The 14,597-nt window shown below is 46.7% G+C and overlaps 1 pseudogene; it reads left to right on the top strand.

Annotated features, from left to right (window-relative positions):
* LOC119397984 (hepatocyte growth factor receptor-like) overlaps positions 1–14,065 on the top strand; it is a 37,394-nt pseudogene extending 23,329 nt beyond the window's left edge.
* The last annotated feature ends 532 nt before the right edge of the window (positions 14,066–14,597 follow it).

Here is a 14,597-nt window from a genome sequence, read left to right as displayed (position 1 = left end):
GATTAAGAACGCTTGGAGATTTACTTGCCTCACTGCCAAGCAACTCTAGCCATACTGTATGGTCAATTTGTTTGTTAAACTTTTTTTTGTCACATCTCTCGTTTGAATAGGAACAAATCGCTCATTACGGCGGTCCGACAACGCGCGCTATCTGTTGTCAGGCCCGACCCATCAGCATTGTGTTGATGACACGGGTCTCGAGCCATAACCTAACTACATCCATTATTTTCTCTATTTTGACAGGCGTGTCAAGTCGAGGAGGATGGCCGCAAGATGGAGTGTAAAGGCACATCGTTGACAGAGTTCTCCGTGTATAACAGTGCCGAACTGCAGGGAATGCAACGTGAAATCAAAGCGGAGGTCGTATTTCAATTGGACGGGCTGAGCCTTCTGCCCGTCTCCCATGAAAGTCCGGGCTACATTACCTACCAACCAGATCCAGATGTGGTATGCATATACTTACGAAATTAACGCTAAATTCAATATGTTATTAACATATTAATGTCACGCTACAGCGGAGTGAATTAAGAACAAAAGCCAAGTGGAGGAGGCATCTGAAGATTTGGTCAAACACCGCGCAACATCCGAGCAACGACAAGCATATGAGGCCTACTATTAGCTGCCAACATGTGCAATCTAAACATAAAATGCAAGGTTGAACCTAGGACCATAGAACAGAACACAGCAGAGCAGAGAGCATAGCCTCCCCAGTCAGCAAAATAACTACGATTTTTTTTTTTTTTTGAATGCGGGTAAGTAGACGCAGGCGCGTGTTGTACAGCACATCAGTTTATGCCAGGTATTCTATAGTAGCCAGAGCGAGATAAAGAAACTTTTATTGCTAGAAGGATGAACGGTCTTCCTCGTAGGCTGGAGCCCTCAGTTACGGGGAAAGGGGCTTGTGCCCGATGTATCCCTATCTAGCTACGCCCCTGCTCCCAGTACACTTATTTCAGATGTTCTGTTTGGGTTGTCAAAATACTAAGCAGGGTGGGACCTGTGCCTTTTATTACAAAACTCTGTTACGTAATGAGATTCCATCAATATGCACCATTGATGGCAATGGTTTACCAGAATAAGAAGGCACTTGTCATTTCACGTTGCCACATTTCTTTGTTGCCTGGATATGACTGCATGACCGCCGTTGTTGCATGTGTAGCGAAGCCTTTGAGTTGAGTAAGGGGTTGCGCTCTCTATAGCCTTCTAGTGGGTCGTCCTCTTGGGCTCTTCCCGCTCGCGCTCTGAGCTCGTGTTCTTGCTATCCCGTCTATCCCGTCGATGTCGGTGGCGCTACAGACGACGCGATTGACAGCCTACAAGGAGCAGAATTCTTTTCATCCATCGATTTGCGCTCACGGTACTGGCAAGTACCTATGGCTGATGACGCTCGACCGAAGACCGCCTTTGTCACGCCCGACGGCTTGTACGAATTCAACGTCATGCCGTTTGGGCTGTGTAATGCGCCCGCCACCTTCGAGCGCATGATGGATACTATTCTGCGCAACCTGAAATGGCACACGTGCTTGTGCTACCTCGACGACGTCGTTGTGTTTGCTCCAGACTTCTCCACGCATCTTCAACGCCTCCGGCATGTGTTGACGCGTTTGAGCAACGCTGGTCTGCAACTGAATCTAAAGAAGTGCCGATTTGCAGCACGGCAGCTCACAATACTCGGCTACGTCGTGTCCAAGGACGGAATTCTCCCCGATCCAGCCAAGCTTCGGGCCATGACCGAGTTCCCGAAACCGACGTCCGTCAAAGAACTGCGCAGTTTCGTAGGACTGTGTTCCTACTTTCGGCGCTTCATTCGAAACTTCGCGACTATCATATCGCCGCTGACGAAGCTCCTCGGAAGTAACGGGCCCCTCCATTCGTGGTCGTCAGAGTGCGACGACGCTTTCGCAACGCTCCGTCGTTTGTTGACGTCGCCTCCCATACTACGCCACTACGACCCTACGGCCCCTACAGAGGTACACACAGACGCCAGCGGTGTTGGCCTTGGCGCTGTCCTTGCGCAGCGCAAACCGGGGTTCCCTGAATATGTCGTGGCATATGCAAGTCGTACGCTTACTAAAGCCGAGACCAATTACACCGTCACCGAAAAGGAATGCCTGCGGCGATCATCTGGGCCCTTACGAAGTTCCGACCCTATTTGTATGGTCGCCCATTTGATGTCATCACCGACCATCATGCACTATGCTGGCTGTCGTCATTGAAGGATCCCTCAGGCCGCCTCGCCCGCTGGGCACTTCGCCTACAGGACTACGATATCCGCGTGCTGTACCGCAACGGACGCCAGCATGCTGACGCCGACGCCCTCTCGCGCTCGCCCTTGCCTGACGACAATACCCCATGCTCGTCACGTAACATTATTGTTTCTTTCCATCGACGTTCACACCATCGCTACCGAACAGCGCAAGGATAAATGGATCGCCTCGCTGATAGACTTGCTCACTGATCCGTCGGCAACACCAACCACTCGCGCGTTGCGTCGTCAAGCCCACCATTTCGCCATTCGTGACGATCTACTGCACCGACGCAATTACAACGCCGATGGCCGCCAGTGGCTACTTGTGATACCCCGCAGTCTGCGTTCTGAAATATGCGAGTCCTTCCACTCTGATCCACAATGCGCGCACTCTGGGGTATCCAAAACTTACCACCGCATTCGACAACGATACTTCTGGCGAGGGATGTACCGCTACGTGCAGAAGTTCGTTCGCTCCTGCCTCGATTGCCAACGCCGAAAACCTTCAACGCACGTGTCACCCGCTGGTCTACAACCATTACCTTGCCCTAACCGTCCGTTCGGGCGCGTGGGCATCGACTTGTACGGACCACTTCCTCTGACATCGGCTGGTAACCGCTGGGCAATCGTCGCTGTTGACCATCTAACGCGATACGCCGAAACCGCCGCCCTCCCAGCGGCTACAGCGCGCGACGTTGCCTCCTTCCTGCTACACCGATTCATGCTGCGTCACGGTCCACCCCAGGAGCTTCTCAGCGATCGAGGCCGTGTCTTCTTGTCGGAAGTCGTCGAAGCCATTCTCAAAGAGTGCCATGCTGTTCACCGCAAAACTACTGCTTACCACCCGCAGACGAATGGCCTAACCGAACGCTTTAACCGCACGCTCGGCGACATGCTCTCAATGTACGTCGCCGCCGATCACACAAATTGGGAATGTCATTCTGCCCTCGTCACCTACGCCTATAATACCGCCCCTCAAAGCACAACTGGGTTTTCACCCTTCTTCTTATGTACGGAAGGCACCCGTCGCACACCATCGACACGATACTCCCATACAAGCCGGATTCAACTGAGTGTGCGCCGATTTCTGACACAGCCAGGCTTGCGGAAGAGTGTCCGCGAGCTTGCCAAGACTTTTACAACGCAGGAACAAGAGCGGCAGAAGAGCATTCGCGGTGGCACCACCACTTCTGAGTCACGTTCCTCCCTGGAGCACTCGTATGGCTCTCGGTCCCTACCACTGCAACTGGCCTCTCTTCAAACTACTGCCGAAATACGAAGGCCCCTATCGGATCGTCGAGCGCACATCCCCGGTCAACTACGTGATCGAACCCATCGAACCATCTTCGGACATGCGCCGTCGAGGGCGCGACATAGTCAACGTGGAGCGCCTCAAGGCCTACTATGACCCACTCATAGTGACGAGCTGTTAGGTCGCCGGACGGCTCCCTTTTCGTACCCGGGGAAATTGTAGCGAAGCCTTTGAGTTGAGTAAGGGGTTGCGCTCTCTATAGCCTTCTAGTGGGTCGTCCTCTTGGGCTCTTCCCGCTCGCGCTCTGAGCTCGTGTTCTTGCTTGACTGTCGCCATTGAGCATCGTCGCCGACTGCCGTCTAATAAACACCTCAACACATGTATCAACTGAAGTGTAACGCTGCTAAGCACGTGAATGAAGGTCCAATACCTGGTATGGAACAAGCAAACAGTTTTGAGGGAACATTGCGCAATGCGAAAAAAAGAAAGAAAAGAGAAAGAAAAATTTAATAAAGGCAGTACATCAGGCACGCAGACGCAGAGCTTCGTTTGCCCCCAGTTTCCCGATAGGGCAAGGGCTCCTGAATTTCTCTCTCTCTCTTTCATGATGCGTGCTGGCCAGTCCTCTACTGTGGAAACCATGGACATCGAGCCCGAGCAGGCTGGCATCGGAGGGGGCGTAGCTGCAGGCCTTGTGGTCACTGTTCTCGTGGTCCTACTCGTCGGTGTGGGGCTCTTCTTCTATAGGCGACGCAGGAGAGGCAAGTCTGCAGATGCCAGTGGTATCTTGACCTTCCACAGGCGCCAAAGGAAGACTAGAGCACGGGCTGACAGAACGTGCGAAGGGGGAGCTAAACTACCCGGAGGTGCATTCAGGTAAAGGACATTCTGCGAGATAGTGTCACCTTACGGGAACAGTGATTATGCTTCTTGGATATCGACAACCATTTTTAGGGCACAATAGTAACATTCCGGTGTAAGAAGTACTTCATACTTATCGAAAGCAATACCTCCTGATTGTCACAAACGTCTGGAATTCTCGCGCGTGCGCCCCTTCGCCGAGGGAGGGACGCCGTAGTGTCGGCAGAGACACTTTACACGGCTGGCTTTGTGAGAACGGCGCCTCCAGGAGCGTAGCCAAGAGGGGCGGGGTTGTTCAACCCCCCCCCCTCCACCCCGAAAACTTGCAATTTTGCTTGCGTATATATACACGCACACATACAAATGCATGCACGAACATACATGAAGTATGGTAGAACCCCCCCCCCCCCCCCCCGAAGAAAATTTCTGGCTACGCCCCTGGCGCCTCTGGTGCTCTCCCACACCTGAATCAAAAGGCACGTGTTGGAGGAGTGCACCTAAGGCGGAAAAGAATTTGGCTGCTTCGGCAGTTGACGTTGAACCAGCGAAGAGCGCGGTCATCGGTGTCGCGACTCGCGAGTCTCGCGTAGGCGGCGAGCGCGGAGTGTCCCGCGCAACGAATCGAGTCGGCTGCAACCATAGGCGGAGATTAGAAGAACTTGTTGGTGGGCGAGTTGGTGCATCTTAATACAAAAGGGATAACTGCGCTACCTGACACACACGAAACAACCATAGACACACACAGGCGCAGTGTGTGTCTATGGTTGTTTCGTGTGTGTCAGGTAGCGCAGTTATCCCTTTTGTATTAACATAGGCGGAGAGTTTTCATTTTACCGGAGGGGGAGGGGGCCCGACTTGCTCTTCCACATTTCTCTCTCACTCTTCCTATATATATAAAGAGAGAGAGGAGTCCAGCTTCCAAATTAAAGAATTTAATGTAACTTTAGTCTCTTAGGTACCCGCGATATCATTATGAAGATCTGTAAGTGGAAGAGCCTAGATTTATTTTTCAATTTACACAAAGACATCGATCCACCTCGTAACTCTTGGCTCGAAGCGAAAAAGGTCGCGTAGGCGACCTTTTTCGTTGATTCGTTGATTGCGTCGCGTAAAATCGATTCACGCAATGCGTGGGGTTAGGCTTTACTTTGTTAAAACATGCGCCACACAGGAGAGAGTAGGCTAACGCTATCACGGGAAGCTTTCACGGGATGCCAGTGAGCTCAATTCAAGATGGCCGAAAGTAATTCTGAGATGGTAGCAAATACCATTTGCCCGGGGCGGGTAGCCAAGGGTGGGGGTTCAAACCCCCCCCCCCGAAATTTTTCAATTTTGCTTGCGTATATATACACGCACACATACAAACGCACGCACGAACATGCATAAAGTATGGTTGAACCCCCCCCCCCCCCCCCCCCCGAAAAAAATTTCTGGCTACGCCCCTGCCATTTGCTATCACTACACCTTGTGCGAAGCTGCGGTTATGTATCTGGACGAGTATGGAGTTGCTCATTGGTGGCCGACTTTAGTAAACCCTTTACTGATAAATCAACACTGCATACAATGACTTTTCTCAGCACTTTTATAGGGAGGCATGTCGAAGGGTACAATTTGTAGGCAGCCAAGAAATTGCCCATTTTTTATTGGCGAGCAAGTTTGTGCGAAAGCGTTCACTGACTGACTGTGTCGGGATTGCTTTGTATTCTCAGTATCATTTTTGTGTTCTCAAGACCATTCACTACGGGGTTCAAGACAATTAGAGCGCAGCTCTTAGGCGTCCGTTCCTGCGTTGAGCGGCATCGCCGTTGGCGTCGGCGGCGTAACCGATAGCGCGAACGAAGACGAAAGAGAGCGAACGCGGAGTCTGTCGATATCACGATATCACGAGATATCACGAGATACTGGCCTCTAACCTCGCTTTCTTCCTCTGTCGCGCGCGCTGGCCCTTCGGTCAGAGCTCATGCGCATGCAGGGCTGGCACGTGCACTGCGGCTGGCTTCGCTTGTCGTAACGGGGCTGTGGGCGTTTCACTTAGTTCGCGACAGCTGCAATGTACAGAGTATATGGTGTGCGTAGCACTCGAGCGCTGGCAGTTTCTGTGGCAATATATGTAACGAATGTTACATTGCTACAACTGCGGATAGTCAAAACTTCAAACACGGCTGGCGTTGCCCGAACACGAGGCTGCGCTCAGCGAATTAGGCAGTATCGTAATCGCCGGTGAATTTTTTAATTTGCCATAGCTTAAGTCGTCGCTTCAGTTGTTCATCAGAACGACATATTCTGCACGTAAAAATCCGTTTGAGGGGCATTTTTCCATTGAACGTTTGACTTGTCACTGGCCCATGTGCCGAACTTTAAATGGCTGAAATGAAAGAGAAGCGGGCATAAACAGCCTCCTGTGAAATAGCTGCCAGACAGGACGATCCGGCGACCTAAGCCAAGCTCTTAAAAAATACCCTGGGCCGGCGCCAGGGGGGGGGCTCTGCCCCCGCCCCCCAAGGAGGCAGTCCGGGGGGGGGGGGGGGGGGGGGGCAAGCCCCCCAGCCCCTCCGTACTCCCCGCCTATGGCTGCAACACCGGGCGCCCTCGTCTATGTGCCGGAAAAATCTCGCTCTGTATTCTACAGACACAGCATGCTTGTCTGCGAAAAGTGCATCTCCGCAGCTGACACATCTGGTAATATAAAGCAACATTACGAAGAATATTATTTGGTTTAGCGATCAAGTGAGCGCATGTGTGCATCTGGTGCTACGAAACACCTATGACGAGTGTTGCCAACATTTTACCGTCTTATCCTGCAGATTATGTGTCATGCAAAGAGAGCAGTACGCAAGAGACCCTGTTGAGTTCTGTTTCCCTGCTCGACCAAGACACCAAAGCAAAGTTGGAGGCTGAAAAGTTGTACATCATGAGGAAGAACATTATCATTGGCGCAGTCATCGGTCAAGGTATATAACGCCAAAAGTGATGAATAACGTTATCTAATTGCAGCAAGATATCGTCTTCATTATCCTAACGGTAAACATGAAAAATTATTGCCGCATTGAGGAAGTTTCTGAGAAACCAGTTCACTTTTGAAACCTCAAGCCATCCTTCTCATTTTGGTGGTGCGTTTTAGTTACCATCCTGAGAAGCAACTGAAATGTAGGCTGGAGGAAAATATAATTTAGACTACGCTGATGGACAATAGTGTAGAAACAAAGGCGTGATTCATTAAAAGCACAATCGGCCAGCCACCGATTTTGCACGTTGGTACTTGTGTTTTCTTGTTCTACTGCTTAGAATAACGTTTCTGCGTCGTATGTCGAACATTTGTGAATTGTTTAGTGTCTGTTCGCTTCGTTAGGTTGTGTCTAACAAAGAATATATATATATATATATATATATATATATATATATATATATATATATATCTTGTGTGCGTTCATTAGGCACATCATCGTTCTTCATACATGTTCATCATCAATTGTGGGGACTCGGCTGGACTGTGATCTGTGCCTTGGGTGTGGTCGCTTCGTAGTGTCTTCGGGGGCTAATAAAGGTCACATTAACTGCTGCGTCAGCATATATACACGTACACACATGCTATATATATATATATATATATAGTGCATGTGTGTGTGTTTGTATATTCTGACGCAGCAGTTAATGCGACCTTTATTAGACCCCGAGACACGACAAAGCGACCACACCCAAGGCACAGACCACAGTCCAGCTGAGTCCCCACAATTGATATATATATATATATATATATATATATATATATATATATATATATATATATATATTCGTGTGTGTATGTATGTCGGGCCACCTTGTGATATATTCCTGTAATACTTGTGGGAACGAGATCGTAATAAAACAGCCGCTTCTCTACTTTTAAGAGAACATGCAGGCCGATAAACTCCCATCCGCATTCGCCCCCTTCCATTACACGCACATGCATGCGTGCACACGCTCTTACACGCACGTTGATAAAGACTACACCACATGTAAGTGAAAATTTACGCATGCTAGTCAGCTAAAACGATGAGCCTAATGGTCATTCTTATATCAGCATACATGTGTCTGTGGTGTTCTATATCACTTTATTACGTTTCGGCTGTTCGTTCCTTCTTACATAATCCTAAGTTGATGCCGCTTATTGCTTTTTTGTTATACGAAAAGCTTAACTATGGGTAAACAACGGTAGTTTAACTCCCTCAACCACTGCCAGAGTTACACAGGCTATTTGGTTTGCGTTAAATGACATAACGACGTGTCGTGGGATTGGTCCTGTGTTCTTTACGCGGTACTCAAGAATACCTACATAAGTTTGGTAGAAAATGTTCACAAGACATTGTTTCAGGTGGAAAATACTTTACCGTGTTGCCTTTTTTTTTTCTAAACTGCTCGTACGACTGTTTCTTTTTTCTGATCACAAGGCCATTTTGGGTGCGTCTACAGAGGCATTTTGGACCTGGGCGGCAAGAACGAAGCTTTTACAGTGGCAGTAAAAACTCAACAAAACAGTAAGCACAAAAAAAAAGTTAAAGCAAAATTTTCTTTCCAGACCTCCTCGGGTTTTCCTGACAGTGACTGCTGCTGCTCCCTAGCCAAATAAGTCGCAGGAAAACCTTTTGACTGATACAGAAATTGACGTGGAGGGTTCGAGACTGCATGTGCATGTGCTGGTGGCATATTCACAGCTGATGAAGAAAGCGAATTGAATTGAATCTTTAATTTCATGTGTAGTACATGAAGGATGCTGGGAGTAAAGCTGCACTGAAGCAGCTTGACTAGCTCCCACTGCATAAAATAAACAATTACACTTCAGTTATTACTTAGCTAAAACTTATGTTAAACATATATAACATGAAGGGCTGTGATGGCAGAGAGCCGCGCTGACACAGGAGAGTGGACACTGGAAGAGCTGATCTCGTGTTAGTAATGCACTCAGCTGCCTGCATAGGCACTGGCAATCCATGGCAGCCAGCCCAATATTTCATTAGATGAAGTATTACAGAATATACAGCACTGCGACGTGCTGTGCTCGCAACACAATACCTACGCTCGCAGCACGTCCATAGAGTCAACTCAGTCTCGCTACTGGTGCAAAGTGAAGCACATTGGCGTTTCCAAAAAAACTGAACTCACTTCATTATATTGAGCTTGGATACCTGAGACCTTGGTAGTGTCAGTAGGCATGGCTGAGAGCATTGTCTTGATGAATAAAATTGTATACGTAAGTTATTAACTTGTCTCTACTGCATTAATGTGGCTCCACTTTCAGACACTATAGGAGGAGATGCTGATGCCCGGGAATTCCTGAGAGAAGCATTGATTATGAAGGATTTCCACCACGTCAACATTCTCCCCCTCATCGGCCTCTGTGTCGATGAATCAAGTGGTGGCGTTATGGTCATTACGCCATACATGGTGACCTGCTTTCCTACATACGGGATGCAAGAAACGTAAGCATTTCTGATTGTAATAAAGTGTAAGGTTTTTGGAAGCTATACGACACATTATCACTAGAAAAGCTGTAATGTTCGAGACACCCAACTTAGCGAATGCCGAAGCAACTGTCTCATAACCGTTTACATAACAGCATAGCACTCTTCCATTTAAAATTATGTACGACAGCTGACAATGTCAAGGCCACTGTTGTCAGTACAGCCCTCACGCATTCAAATGCGCCATCAATTTTTTTTTTAATATAATGACTGCCATGAGCGATTGCTCATGATAACGCCATCATATCGCTACGAATCTGGCCAATAAAGGTAACGTTCGCTCTGATGTAAGCGTTCGAGTCAAAATTACGCCGATATGACACAAGCTGATGACCCTGGAAATGAAAGTATGTGCATACTTAGCCCTCAATTTTCACGTCTCAATCCACGAGTACTGCACAGTCTATGCACCATAACCTGCGCTTGAATATTTATTTTTGTTGTTTTAACTTCAGAATCCATCTGTGAAAGACTTGATAAGGTTTGGCATCCATGTGGCAGAAGGTATGGCGTATTTGGCCAAGCTAAAGTTTGTGCACAGAGATCTCGCAGCGCGCAATTGCATGTGAGTAGCACTTCTCGTTTTAGTTGTTTCTCGCAGGCCTCGAGCGGTGTGCCGGCATAATAAGCGAAATGTCCATTTCAGGTTGAGTGAAGATTTAATTGTGCGAGTAGCTGACTTTGGACTTTCTCGAGACATCTACGAGAGGGACTACTACAGTGAAGATAACAAAAAGAAAAAGCTTCCTGTGAGATGAATGGCACCAGAGAGCTTGGAGAAAAGCTTGTACAACCACAAGACGGACGTGGTAAGCGAGCGTTCTCGACGATATTGAAGCTGGAGAAATTTCAGTTTGGCTTATTCGAGTGTGAATGACTAATTGAATGAAAGGTGCAAGGTTAGTCGCTGCATATTTTAAAGGGCACTTCGGTTGATTACATATGCCCGTGTGGTAAGCAGACATGGTGCAAGTCCCAGCACATTATCTCAAAAAGGCTAGGCTTTTTACGCTGTCCACGGTTGTCTATCCATTACGCTTTACGCAGAGTAGATAATTTTTGACACCAAGCTCAAGATTGGCTTACAGTGTGTGTGTGTGTGTGTGTGTGTGTGTGTGTGTGCGTGTGTGTGCGTGTGCGCGCAGGGTGTTTCACATAACAGGAACCAATGATTAAAAAAGAAGCGGTTAGACGCAACTGAACGAAACCAACGACATATGGTTTACGGCCATGTGGCGCTCCTTAGGGTATTTTTATATTGCACTCAATTAGCTGATCGATTATGCAAAATTTTTAATATTCATTTTAGGGCCAAGTGCCCTAAAAGGTTGCGTTTCATCACTTTGTAGAGCGCATTCCAAAACAACTTTTGTTGAAATTTATATGCTGCGTGGTGATCATTTCTGGCATTTAAAGAAAGCCCATGAAGTACGAAATAAAACCAGGCGGCTAAGTTCATGTGCTACCGTATTGCAGCGCTGTCAGCTGTGCTTTGAGCAAAATACCCATGTGCACAGACCATGGCGAAATGAGCGGGCGTGGCTCTAGGCATTGGCTTCACAGCGATCGGCATCTTTGATGGCGGCACACGGCACGGAAGCGCCATCGTCTCTGCTAAGTGTTTGGCTGACGTGTTTTGAGACACGATGAGCATGAGCAAAATGCGAACTTACAAAAAAAATACGTATTTTCAGTTTCACGCAGTGTATTCTTTTTTCTTTGTGTGCGACAGAAATATAGCCAACATATATGATAGCCTACTATGCGACACTGTGCAAGAATAAAGACAGCACACAGATAATGTAGTAATCATCAGTCACTGATTCTTGATTGTAATACGGAGTTTGTCGCTTCCTACGTGAAGAGTTAACTGTAGAAATCTTGTCACTACAAAACAAAATCAGATCTTTCAACATATAGGTCCACTGTGCATTTATTGACGTTGATGCTTTGTGAATGCTTTACAAATTCATGATTCATGCAGTGGTCAAACGGTGTGCTGTTGTGGGAACTTCTGACGCGCGGTGAAATGCCGTATGCCGACGTAGACAACTGGGATATAGTGAAATATCTCAAACAAGGACGCCGGTTGGAGCAGCCTAGTTTCTGTCCAAATGAGCTGTAAGTCCTCCTGTATACTATTTCATTTGTGTAATACTTCCTGTATACTTTCAATATTTCATCTCGATCTACATGTGTGCACATGTATGCTGGGCATTCAGATATACATGCCCAGCATTGTTTGCATGTTTTAGTTTCAATAAGCTTTCTGTTCACTAAAGAAATGCATTAAGCTGTGCTCTATTAGGAAAATATTTTTTGCAAAAGCGAAACAGTTCCTCTTCATACGACTCAGTAGTATGCGATAATTAAGCGGTTCTGTACAAAAAGGGCTACACCCCATTCGAAAGGAACAAAAGACAGCCTATAAAATCTGATGAACCTCTGCAACCCAAAAGTGGCTGAAACTCGAGAGATATCACAAACTGAAAAAAGAGAGCACAAGGAGACGTAGCACAAGCAAAGGAACATACAAGACAGCGCTTGTCCTGTGTGTTCCTTCACTTGTGTTACGTCTCCTTTCGTGCTGTTTTTCCCATTTACAAACGTGTGACGAACTAGCCCAGCGAACCACACTCCTGGAATAATGATAACAATAAGCTTTATTCTAACAATTTACCCCAAAGAGATAGCATCTTTTGTACAGAAACATGCTGCAGGATGTTAGGGCCATCAGCCCTATAAGCCTCACTTGCAGCATCCTTCACCACATTGATTCTGAACAGTGCCAGGAACCATTGGTCTTGGTATGATGTGAATGTGGCAGGGGCGTAGTCAAGGGGGGGGGGGGGGGGGGGGGTTCAACCCCCCCCCCAAAAAAAAAATTTTTCAATTTTGCTTGGGTATTTATACACGCACACATACAAACGCACGCACAAACATACATAATGTATGGTTGAACCCCCCCCCCCCGAAAAAAATTTCTGGCTATGCCCCTGGAATGTGGTCAGCCACTCAGAAATGGCTTCAGAGCGAAAGTATCTACTGGAACCCATGGTGAATGTTATCAAAGAAAAGTAACTATGTTATAGTTAAAAGTTTAAAAAAATAACCTCTTACAGTTACTGCAAAAAAAAGTAACATTATTAGCATTGTCCTGTTACCTTAAGGACATAACTAAAATACAAAAAACAGCATCTTTTATGACGATTTGTACTCATTTTGGGAAGATATCACTACTTTACAGAGATAATGTACATATGTATCAATGTTATCCATCAGCGTTTTTCTTTTCACCTTTTTTTCACCACTAAAATGTCAGTATTTGTTAGTCATGACTTTATGCGTTCTCCATGACTGCTGGGTACATAATATCAGATTCCACAAAACACTGCTTCAATTCATACACAACACAGGCTTACAGCACACATCTAATACATCTATGCACACAAAGCCTTATAGCAATAAAAAAAGGTAACTCCAGTGGTGTAACCTTTCCATTAACATGTAAAAGGTAACAGTGTTTCACTTACAAGTTCCTTGAGCTGAATATTGATGATCTAGAGCTAAAGGTTACCTGAAAAAGTGACAAGTTCACAATAACATGCAACTAGTCATAGGTTACTGCCCAAGAGCTTGCGTGGGGAGACCATTCTGCAAAAAGATGTGCGACAGGACGGCTATTTAGTGCCAATCAGTAGAATAGCACCCACTCCTATTAAGTGTGAAATTTAAAGGTTAAATAAAAATATTTTTTGTGCAGGCCGATCTTTTCAGTATGTGTACTCATATCTGCTGAAATAACAGCAAAGTCTGATTGCAAATTATTCTTTATACTCGATTATTTTCACATCTTATTTTCAGTTACAACATCATGCTCAGTGCTGGCAAGACGATGCGAATCGACGACCTACATTCGCACGACTAGCGACTCTCGTCACGGACGTAATCAGCGGCCTCGTCAAAGGGAAGGGAAACATTGCAGTGAGCTTAGGCGCTACCTACGACAGTTGTCCTCGGACTGCAGCAGTGACCACAGATGTAGAAGTTGCACATCCAACGCCGACAATGTTATCGAACTAATTTGTACAGTGATCGCCAGCTAATTACTTCAGTATCATCTTCTATGCAGCTTGTACAGAGGCTGAAGAACCTTTGTAGAAGATACTTTTGACAGCTAGAGCAGCTGCCAGAGCTTCAAGAGACAGTGAGAGCGCGAGGAGATTTGAAATATCGCAAATGTATCTACACATGGTCACATCCAGCTAGTTTTACATTGCATGCTATCCCTAATATTTGAAGCACAGTTCAGAGAATGCAGCTGGAATGTTCTTCACAAGTCAATATCCAAGCTTGTGACTTGTAGAGTACTGCTGCTTCATCAGGTGTGGTTACAAACTGATTTCATTGTTAACAGTTCCTCAGATGCTGTGGTTTGCGACTGTGCACTGCTATACACTTTTGTGCCATTCTGCATCATTAGAGACGTAAGGATTTTTTTTATTAGGATAGTCTACGGATGATGCAGATGCTTTCCATGTTCCATCCTGCAATACTTTTTGCCTAAGCTGTTCCTATGCACACGGTGGTAGGGTATGCATGTTGATTAGGAAACACTTGTTAATTGCCGTGCGAACGTTCTGCAAGTACACGACTGCAAGGTGTCTATTAAATTACAAAATGTGGCAATAACTGTCTGCTATCGTGCCCCCGATGGCACTGTGTCCTCTTTTCTTTT

Source organism: Rhipicephalus sanguineus, chromosome 6, assembly GCF_013339695.2.
Source record: "Rhipicephalus sanguineus isolate Rsan-2018 chromosome 6, BIME_Rsan_1.4, whole genome shotgun sequence".
In the NCBI taxonomy this organism is placed as follows: Eukaryota; Metazoa; Arthropoda; class Arachnida; order Ixodida; family Ixodidae; genus Rhipicephalus; species Rhipicephalus sanguineus.
Note: the sequence above shows the minus strand (reverse complement) of the source record. Positions and strands in the feature narration are given on the sequence as shown.